General features: G+C 34.7%; 1 long non-coding RNA gene across 1 annotated transcript; it reads right to left on the bottom strand.

The window, feature by feature from the left end:
• Positions 1–9,081: 9,081 nt before the first annotated feature.
• LOC130072214 (uncharacterized) lies at positions 9,082–9,913 on the bottom strand. The gene is made up of 2 exons (XR_008804096.1): positions 9,762–9,913; positions 9,082–9,327 (listed from the first exon to the last, which is right to left on the bottom strand). It is a non-coding gene; the product is annotated as an uncharacterized LOC130072214 (long non-coding RNA).
• Between the last annotated feature and the right edge of the window lie 290 nt (positions 9,914–10,203).

The raw sequence follows: 10,203 nt of genomic DNA, 5'->3' as shown, positions 1-10,203 counted from the left end.
GTCTGATTGCACAAGTCCGAGTCCGGTATATTTTTTGTATGCAAGGTTATCCAAAATAATGGTTTGTTCAGAGGATGCTGTTGCCATCATCTTTTCTGACTCCTGTCAATCTGTATGTACACAGCAAAATTCCCAGTGTTAAATTAACACTCTCGGTGTTCATATAGGTCCAACTACAGGGTGTTAAAAATGAACACTGAAGCAGTGTTGAAGTTAATGAGATAATTAAGTGATTAATTAAGTGATGATTGGCCATTAGTGGTCACTCCCGATGTTAATAAGCAGAATCATTTAAGGAAAGAGAAACAACAAGAACGAAAAAAAGAGAAACACAAGAACTACTGACTTCGAGCCTTTTCACATTATTGCACTTATTATTACCAGTGTGACTTTATTTCTGTCATACATCTACAAAAGTTATTGAGATTCAACGGAAGTTTAGACGGCAATGTTTTATGGAATTTTTCATTTCAAGCCACCATTATGGTGGTCAGTGTTTGCTTTAGTTAGGCTCTTGACCCTTTTCATTTTTTATTGTTAGTTTTTCTCTGGCTGCTCCAACATTGTGTTTATAAAGCACATTTGATATTGCACGAGAGAACATGCCAACAGTATGTTGTGATGATGACATTATCATCACGTAGTGACCTGATTCACTGATGTCATTCAGAGTCTAGATCTTTGACTATATGTTTGATGTTGTGTTTTAGTATGGGTGATTGTAGCCCTTAGATTTTACAGTTTGAGATCCAACAGCAATTATAACAATTTTGAAACTTTTTTGTGCACTGGAGCTCTTGTGTTTAGACACACAAACATCAAGAATCAGCATATGAATCACAACAATGGTGACAATAAACCAATTAGTGACACACAGATCAACTCTGAACATCACAAAACAAGCTATTAAAGTCATAACAAAACAATAGCAAAATAAAAACAAACAGGAAAAACAATGAAAATTACAGGACAATTCAGCTGTATAATTTATTCATACTGCAATGCATGATGGGAGCCATGGATGCATTTCGATTGGTGGCTCCCATCATGCACTGCAACATGAATATGTTATGTGATTGTCACCATTGTTGAGATTCATATGTAGATTCTTGATATCTATGTGGTATTTTAAAACCTACAGATTATTAAAGCACTGCTGGAATTAGTTACTTTAATGAATATGAATAGAAGCTTTGTATAATCAGTTTATAATGCTGGTTGAGTGAATCAGGACACTACAGGATGGTAATCTCATCATTTAAACATAACCATCATGACCTGGGCTGTGTTTCCCAAAAGCATTTTAAACCTAACTTGATCGTAGAACAATTGCAACAAAATGTCTGTACAATCAAATTAGGCTTAAGATGCTTTCGGAAACACAGCCCATGTCATGGTTTCTCCTGCAATAACACATGTGCTTTATAAACACAGAGATGGAGCAACCAGAGAAAAACTAATGTTAAAAAGCAAAGGGTCAAGAGCCCAACTAAAGCAAACACTGATCGCCATAATGGTGACATGAAATGAAACATTCCATAAAACATTACCATCTAAACTTCTGTTCAATATAATTAAGAATGTGTGTAGATTTATGACAGAAATACACTGGTAATAATAAGTACAATAATGTGTAATGGCTCGAAGTCAGTAGTTCTTGTTGTTTCTCTTTCCTTCAATGATTCTTCTTATTAACATTAGCTATCACCACTAATCATCACTTAATTATCTCATTAACTTCAACACTGCTTCAGTGTTCATTTTTAACACCCTGTAGTTGGACCTATATGAACACCGAGAGTGTTAATTTAACACTGGGAATTTTGCTGTGTAGTGTAGTTGTCCTTCATGGTCAATATTTTCACATATTAAGTCACATGTGCTGATATAGCCACCAGCCAACAAACTTTGTCCTTACATGACATTTACTTTTATGATCTTTCTCCCCCCTCCAAATTCAACTTCAAATTCAACCAAAGTAACGTAGAAAGTCACTGTTGATGTAAACACTGTTTTATTTGTATTATCTTTCTAATTGTCCATGGAATACAACTGTGATTATACATAAAAGTTGTAATTAATTCCTCATGGTTAGAGTAATATTTCAATATCACCTCTTCATAATTCTGCTGTTGTTGATCCTCTCTTGGTTTAAGTTGTTCTTATATTATCATAAACCCTTTAACTGATTGTTTTGTCACGTCATTTTTACTTTACTATATTTTATTTTAGTGTAGTGACGATAAAATAAAAATTGAATAAAAATAAATGTGTGTGTTTGAATGAAAATATTGTTTTCAGCACAGTTTTCAGCAACAGTGCAAAATATTGGTACCATGCCTTGGATTATCACCAGACAAGCTACCTGGAAAGATGCCCAATGGTTGTGCTCATCTTGTTGCAATATAGATTACCACTGTATACAGTTAAAGACCCAAGGACCAGATACGATTAATTAAAACCAGGGAGTTAGTCAGTCAATTTAAGACAAGAGTCAGAATTATAATAAATTAATGAAAGATTTACTGAAGATAGTTTGTAGTTTCATCATGCAAAAGTCAGCTTCAAGACTTACAAGGAGTTCGTAGGCCGCTCTGTTACAGTTACAAAGATCAGCAGTTATACCCTTCACCAAGGTCTAAGCTAAATCAACTGATATGACAAGATATGAAGTCTCAAGATCTCAGCACGTCGTTAAACAACTCATCAAACAGCACTTTAAGGCCATTGCACACTGAGTCCGAAATTCACATCTGAAATTTCCGCACGTTAAAAAATAAATACGACCTCACGTTATGTCAATCACGCTTGCACACTGCCTCCGAAACTTTCGTCCGTTATAAAAAAAATCGGATCGGGTTTGATTTTCTGCGTTTTTCGCATCTGTAGCAAGCAGTGTGAATGGTGTTTGAATGGTGTTTTGACAATTCAGAGCCACCGAATTACGAATCCGAAAAAACGCATACGACAATTTCGGACTCAGTGTGCAATGGCTAGTCTTATTCTTATTAGCACTTATTAGCACGTCTACAGAAGTTCTTAAGAGAATTAACAGAGGTTCAGAATTTGATGATTTATTGTTTCGTTTAAGGTCACCATGATGGAGATCAGCGTTTGCTTTAGTTGGGTTCCTGACCCTTGACTTTTGAAGACAAGATTTTCTCTGTCTGCTGAAACTTGTGTGTTTATAAAGCACATTTGTTATGGCACGAAAGTCAAGAGAAAATGTGATCAGATGTTGATGGTTAAGTGTTGATGTCAGTCATCATGTAGTGACCTGATTCAATGATTTCTTTCAGTGTCTAATATCTGATTAAAAAGGGTGACAAATTATAGTTTTATTCAAAACTGTGATTTTACAGCAAAGGGCCAGCAGTGTTATGACATCAGATACAATTAAGGATTTTACAAGCAGTGTTCACAAAAAGTTTTCATCTATGGCTTTACTAAAACTAACATAGACATCAAGAATCAGCATATTAATCTCAACAATGGTGACCATTAAATAACGATTCATGCTGCAATGCATGCTGGGTACTAGCATAATACAAAATGTATCCATGGCTCCCAGCATGCATTGCGGCATGAATCACTTTTTAATGGTCACCATTGTTGAGATTCATATGCTGATTATTGATGTCTGTGTTAGTTTTAATAATGCAATAGATGAAAGCTTTTTGTGCGAAAATTGTTCGTAAAATCCTTTCTTTTATCCGATTCTGAATTTAAATAAATAGGCAAACCTAATAATACATCACTTGTTTAATCAGAGATTAGACTCTGTAAAAGTTCAGTCATCATGTCATTTAATGATGATTTTCATCATCAAAGCACAACCATTGACACCTGATCATATTTTCTTTTGACTTTTGTGCCATAACAAATGTGTTTTATATACTCATGAGTTACAGCAGCCAAAGACAAACTAATTTGCAAGGGTCAAGAGTCCAACTAAAACAACCGCTAATCTCCAATATGGTGACCTTGAACGAAACTCAATAAATCATCACCTTCTAAACCTCTGTCACTTCTTCTTGTGTCACTCCATCTATGTCTGACTCTGGTTTGACAATAAAAGGCTAAATGTTTTTGAAATTTTCAGTGCATGTTTGTTTGAGGTAAAAGGACGGAACCTCTTGAGGCTCCGCCCCCTGTGCTGGGAGCAGCAGCTCATTTGCATTTCAAGTTTTTCTTTCCTTCAGTGATTTTGCCTGTTAACAGCAGGTGTTCATCACTAATGCTCAATCATTACTTAATTAGTCACTTAAATAATTGCTTAAAATAAAAATTAAATTAAGGTAATCGGTGTCCTCAAATGTAATGAGTTAGCTTAACTTAAAGGATTTGACTTTGTGTGTGATAGTGTGAGCTAGTAGTAACTACAAGCACTTAAAAGTTAATTTAAAGTTTGTAATTTCATTGTTTTTACTCAATATATAATATCAAATATCAAGATATTTGAATGCAGAAGTTTAATTGTGTATTGATAAATATCCTTGTTTTAGTGGATTTGGTTAAAATAAGTTCAGAGTACTCATAACTATTGTTTTTTAAACTTAATTGAATTGAGGTAATCGGTCTCAACTGAAATGAGTTTGCATAACGTGTTGGGTTTTACAGTGCACCTCTCAGATTTTCAATAAAGAGAATACATGAAATAACATTTTAGATAATCACACTGGTCATTTTAAAACAAAGTACAATCTCATAAGCCTAGAGAAGTCATTCAACTCCTTTGATATTTAGAAGGAAAATATTGATTAATACCTTGATTAAATTAGCTCATTAGATATACATTGAAGCAGCAATGGATTCCAGATTTGAATCATTACAATAAGATTGTTGCTTATTTATAACGTTAAAAATATGATTAAGCTAAAATCTTTACAGTTTTTAATCAATTAACGAAATGTGTTGTACCAGGAACAGCAGTTCTAATACCTACTTTTACCTAATACATTTATCAAAATTAATTGAGTAGAGTGATCACTAGGAACATACTATAACCTTTGGAACATGAAGAAACACTTAAGGTGAATTACAGTAATTTTTTCATAAAAAATATGTATGTACTGTACTTACAGTAAGGCAGGTATTGACAATATTTAACCTTTAGTAAGTTAGTCTGATCACTAGGAACATTCTCCAACCTTTGAAACATGAAAATAATGCTTTAGGGGAATTACAGTAATTGTTTCATAAACATATTAGTTTATTGTACGTACAGTAAGGGAGTTATTGTCAAAATTTCACCTGTAGTAAGTCAGTGTGGTCACTGGGAAAGCACTACAGCCCTTGAAACGGGAAAAAATACTTTAGGGGAATTACAGTAATTTTTTCTTGAACTTATTAGTTTATTGTACGTACAGTAAGGGAGTTATTGTCAAAATTTCACCTGTAGTAAGTCAGTGTGGTCCCTGGGAAAGGACTACAGCCCTTGAAACGGGAAAAAATACTTTAGGGGAATTACAGTAATTTTTTCTTGAACTTATTAGTTTATTGTACGTACAGTAAGGGAGATATTGTCAAAATTTCACCTGTAGTAAGTCAGTCTGATCAGTAGGAAAGCACTACAGCCCTTGGAACGGGAAAAAATACTTTAGGGGAATTACAGTAATTGTTTCATAAACATTTTAGTTTATTGTACGTACAGTAAGGGAGTTATTGTCAAAATTTCACCTGTAGTAAGTCAGTCTGATCAGTAGGAAAGCACTACAGCCCTTGGAACGGGAAAAAATACTTTAGGGGAATTACAGTAATTGTTTCATAAACATTTTAATTTATTGTACGTACAGTAAGGGAGTTATTGTCAAAATTTCACCTGTAGTAAGTCAGTGTGGTCACTGGGAAAGCACTACAGCCCTTGAAACGGGAAAAAATACTTTAGGGGAATTACAGTAATTTTTTCTTGAACTTATTAGTTTATTGTACGTACAGTAAGGGAGTTATTGTCAAAATTTCACCTGTAGTAAGTCAGTGTGGTCACTGGGAAAGGACTACAGCCCTTGAAACGGGAAAAAATACTTTAGGGGAATTACAGTAATTTTTTCTTGAACTTATTAGTTTATTGTACGTACAGTAAGGGAGTTATTGTCAAAATTTCACCTGTAGTAAGTCAGTCTGATCAGTAGGAAAGCACTACAGCCCTTGGAACGGGAAAAAATACTTTAGGGGAATTACAGTAATTGTTTCATAAACATTTTAGTTTATTGTACGTACAGTAAGGGAGTTATTGTCAAAATTTCACCTGTAGTAAGTCAGTGTGGTCACTGGGAAAGCACTACAGCCTTTGGAACGGGGAAAAATACTTTAGGGGAATTACAGTAATTGTTTCATAAACATATTAGTTTATTGTACGTACAGTAAGGGAGTTATTGTCAAAATGTCACCTGTAGTAAGTCAGTGTGGTCACTGGGAAAGGACTACAGCCCTTGAAACGGGAAAAAATACTTTAGGGGAATTACAGTAATTTTTTCTTGAACTTATTAGATTATTGTACGTACAGTAAAGCAGTTATTGTCAAAATTTCACCTGTAGTAAGTCAGCGTGGTCACTAGGAAAGCACTACAGCCTTTGGAACGGGAAAAAATACTTTAGGGGAAATACAGTTAATTTTTCATAAACATATTTGACAATAGCACGTACAGTATGCGAGTTATTGTCAAAATTTGACCTGTAGTAAGTCAGTCAGGTCACTAGGAAAGCACTACACCCTTTGAAACACGAAAAGAATACTTTAGGCCAGGGGAATTACAGACATTTTTTTAATAAACATTTGATAATTGTACGTACAGTATGGGAGTTATTGTGGAAATTTCTGCTGTAGTAAGTCAGTGTGGTCACTAGGAAAGCACTACAGCCTTTGAAACACGAAAAGAATACTTTAGGGGAAATACAGTCATTTTTTTAAAACACATTTGATAATTGTACGTACAGTAAGGGAGATATTTTCAAAACTGTACTTTGTTTAATGGTTTTAATGTTCTTTTAAAGCAAATCATTCTTCTATAAATACATCCATGAAGTAAAGAAGTTACTGTTTTCAGTCATTACAATAATAAATACATTTAGATAATGTAATATTTTTTGATGGAAGGTGTGCCATTGAAGAACCCCATAGGACTTTTGCTAGTTTTTTAAATGTTCACCTGTTAGGGGCGCACAGTCAAAGACCCAGAACCAGATATGAAGAAATGAAGAGCAGGAGTCAGAATTATAATAAAGAAAATATTTACTGAAGATAGTTTTCAGTTTCATCAGCAGAAGTCAGCTTCAAGACTCTCACAGGAGTTCGTAGGCCGTTACAAAGATCACAGAATCACTAAATGAGCAAGCACTGTTACTGCTTTCAGATATCAAATACAGACATTAGAAAATACATGAAACAAACATTTCAGTAATCATACCCAGCCAGCACAGCCGTGTGGGGCCCACATGGGTTTGACATGGGCTATCTAACTGGGACCCAGACAGTGTTGCTCCCGGTTTCCATGTAGGCCCCACATGGGTTTGCCCAGATAAAATGAACACTGCTCAGTGTGCACACTACAGGCTGTTAAATGTAACACTGATCAGTGTTGGAGTTAATGAGATAATTAAGTGATTGAGTGATGATTGAGCATTATTGAAGACACCTAAAGCAGAATCACTGAAGGAGAAAATCACAAATTGTAAGCCACCGTTATGGCGATCATTGTTTGCTTTAGTTGGACTCTTGACCCTTATACTTTCTTCTTTAAATTTTGTTTGTCTGCTGTTATTGATTTATAACAGTCAAATGAACAAAGAAAAGTGTGATCTGATAGTGTTGGTTGTGTTTTGGCATAATCATGCTGTGATCTGAAAAATAAAACTTATTGAGATTATCTGGTTTAACTTGTTAGCAACAGCTTTGTGATTCTACAGCATATGATTATCAGCATTTTTTTAATCCAAAATATTTCATAAACATTGTTCTGATCAAAACACTTTCAAATAAAATTATTTAGAAACACATCAATAATCAGTCTGTGAATCTCAACAATGGTGACAATAATAATGCATGTTGCAGTGGCTGCCACCAATCACAACTCATTAATGGCTCCCATCATGCATTGCGGTATGAATAAATTATGATCTGAATTGTCTATGTAATTTACTTTTCCTAGTTGAATATTCTGCTCGTCACCATTGTTGAGATGCATTGACTGAATCTTGACGTCTGGGTGTGCCTAAAAGAAAGATTTTTTTTAAATAACTTTTAAGAAATCCTTTACATTATATCTAAAATTCTGGATATTTATGCAGAATCACAGTTATGCTGTAACCAACAGCATAAATCACTAAACATAAGGTTCAAACGATGACTGTCATAATATAACCACTTAACCACATTGTCATAATATAACCACTTAACCACATTACCATAATATAACCACATTACATCACTTTTTTTTTTGTTCATCTGGCAGTTATAAGTCAGAAACAACAGCCAAACAAAATCTAAAGTTAATAATATAAGGGTCAAGAGCCCAACTAAAGCAAACAATGATCGCCATAACGGTGGCTTAAAATTTTCTCCTTCAGTGATTCTGCTTTAGGTGTCTTCAATAATGCTCAATCATATTCAATCACTTAATTATCTCATTAACTCCAACACTGATCAGTGTTACATTTAACAGCCTGTAGTGTGCACACTGAGCAGTGTTCATTTCATCTGGGCAAATCCATGTGGGGCCTACATGGAAACCGGGAGCAAAACTGGCTGGGTCCCAGTTAGATAGCCCAGGTCAAACCCATGTGGGCCCCACATGGCTGTGCTGGCTGGGTACTGGTAACTTCTAGCCTATAACTAAGTAAAATCTCACATGCCTAGATAAGTCATTCCACTCATGTAATATTTAGAAAGAAAACCTTGATTATAATCACTCATTACATATACATTGAAGCAGCAGTTTATTCCAAAATCCACACCCTTCACCCCCAAAATAAACATCATGTTTGCTGTCATGCTTTCTGGGTACTTGTCAATAATCTGATGGATTCAGTGCCATGGACAGTGATATTTCTGCAGGACTGTAAACATCAATCAATGCACACGAATTGTGTTATTGTGAGAGTTTAATGTTAATTGAAGATGCTATACAACAGGAAAACATAAAATACTGTTAGGCCATTCTTTTTATTCAGCACCTGGAGAACACTGTTACACTGTAAAGTCTTTATTACACTTAAAAACAGAAAAACCGAGGTGGATAAAACAGCAAGACGTGGGCTGTAGTGTGTTCTGTAGGGTCCAGACAAGACCATCCAACTTGCTTTGGAACAGTCGGCCCATCCTTTCAAAACCTATTGAAATAAATCATATGTCATAATTAAAACCAACACCAACACTGTTCTTGTTCATTTTGATTTCAAATAAATAAATAAACATAAATATAAACAGATGTAAAATGAAGCGATTAACTATGTTCAGGAGATTACACATGATTTTCCACTTTCTACAGTCTGGATTGTTACCAGATTACAGTTCATGTTGCCTACATGTTCATTCTTTATTATTTCCTAAACACCTTTTTAAACACCATCATTATAAGGACATTCTATTGCATTAGAACACATAATGTGAGAGATATTTGCTGGTACATCTGTAGTTGGCTAAAATGTAGTTGTCTGTTTGCACACGATGAAAAACAATATAAACTTTTTAGACGGCCCCTATCTTGGTTACCACACTACATTGAATATTCAACAAAGTGTGTATGCATTAAAAATATACTTACCCATTTTGATCGATTGTAGAAAATGTTGTAGTTCACAATCTTTGTTGTCAATATTAAGTAGCTGCTTCGAATCTGAAAAAAAATTGCTTCATTGACTATTTAATTGAAAAAGTTCTTTAACGCGAATGTGCGAATATAAAACCAACTTTACCTAAGTGGTAAAATTGGTTTTATATTCGCACATTCGCACGTTCGCGGACTTCCGGGTTCAATAACTCGTGAACTAAACGTTGTTACTACACAAATAACACCTCACATATAACTACACATTTAACACCAGCAGCTACAACCTAATTTTCCTCAAAACGAGCTTTCCTTCGCAGTGGACCAGAGTTGTATAAAGTAGAAGTAGAAGTACAGAAAAAGTAGAAATCCTGCCATGTGTTTATTCCAGCCATGAACTGATTGACAGTTGATTTCAGCTGATTTCTGTCTCCTGACT

The sequence above is a fragment of the Rhinichthys klamathensis genome, unplaced genomic scaffold (genome assembly GCF_029890125.1).
Source record: "Rhinichthys klamathensis goyatoka isolate OS25496 unplaced genomic scaffold, OSU_Roscu_1.1 h1tg000484l_1, whole genome shotgun sequence".
Lineage (NCBI taxonomy): Eukaryota > Metazoa > Chordata > Actinopteri > Cypriniformes > Leuciscidae > Rhinichthys > Rhinichthys klamathensis.
This window is presented reverse-complemented; position numbering and strand designations above follow the sequence as displayed.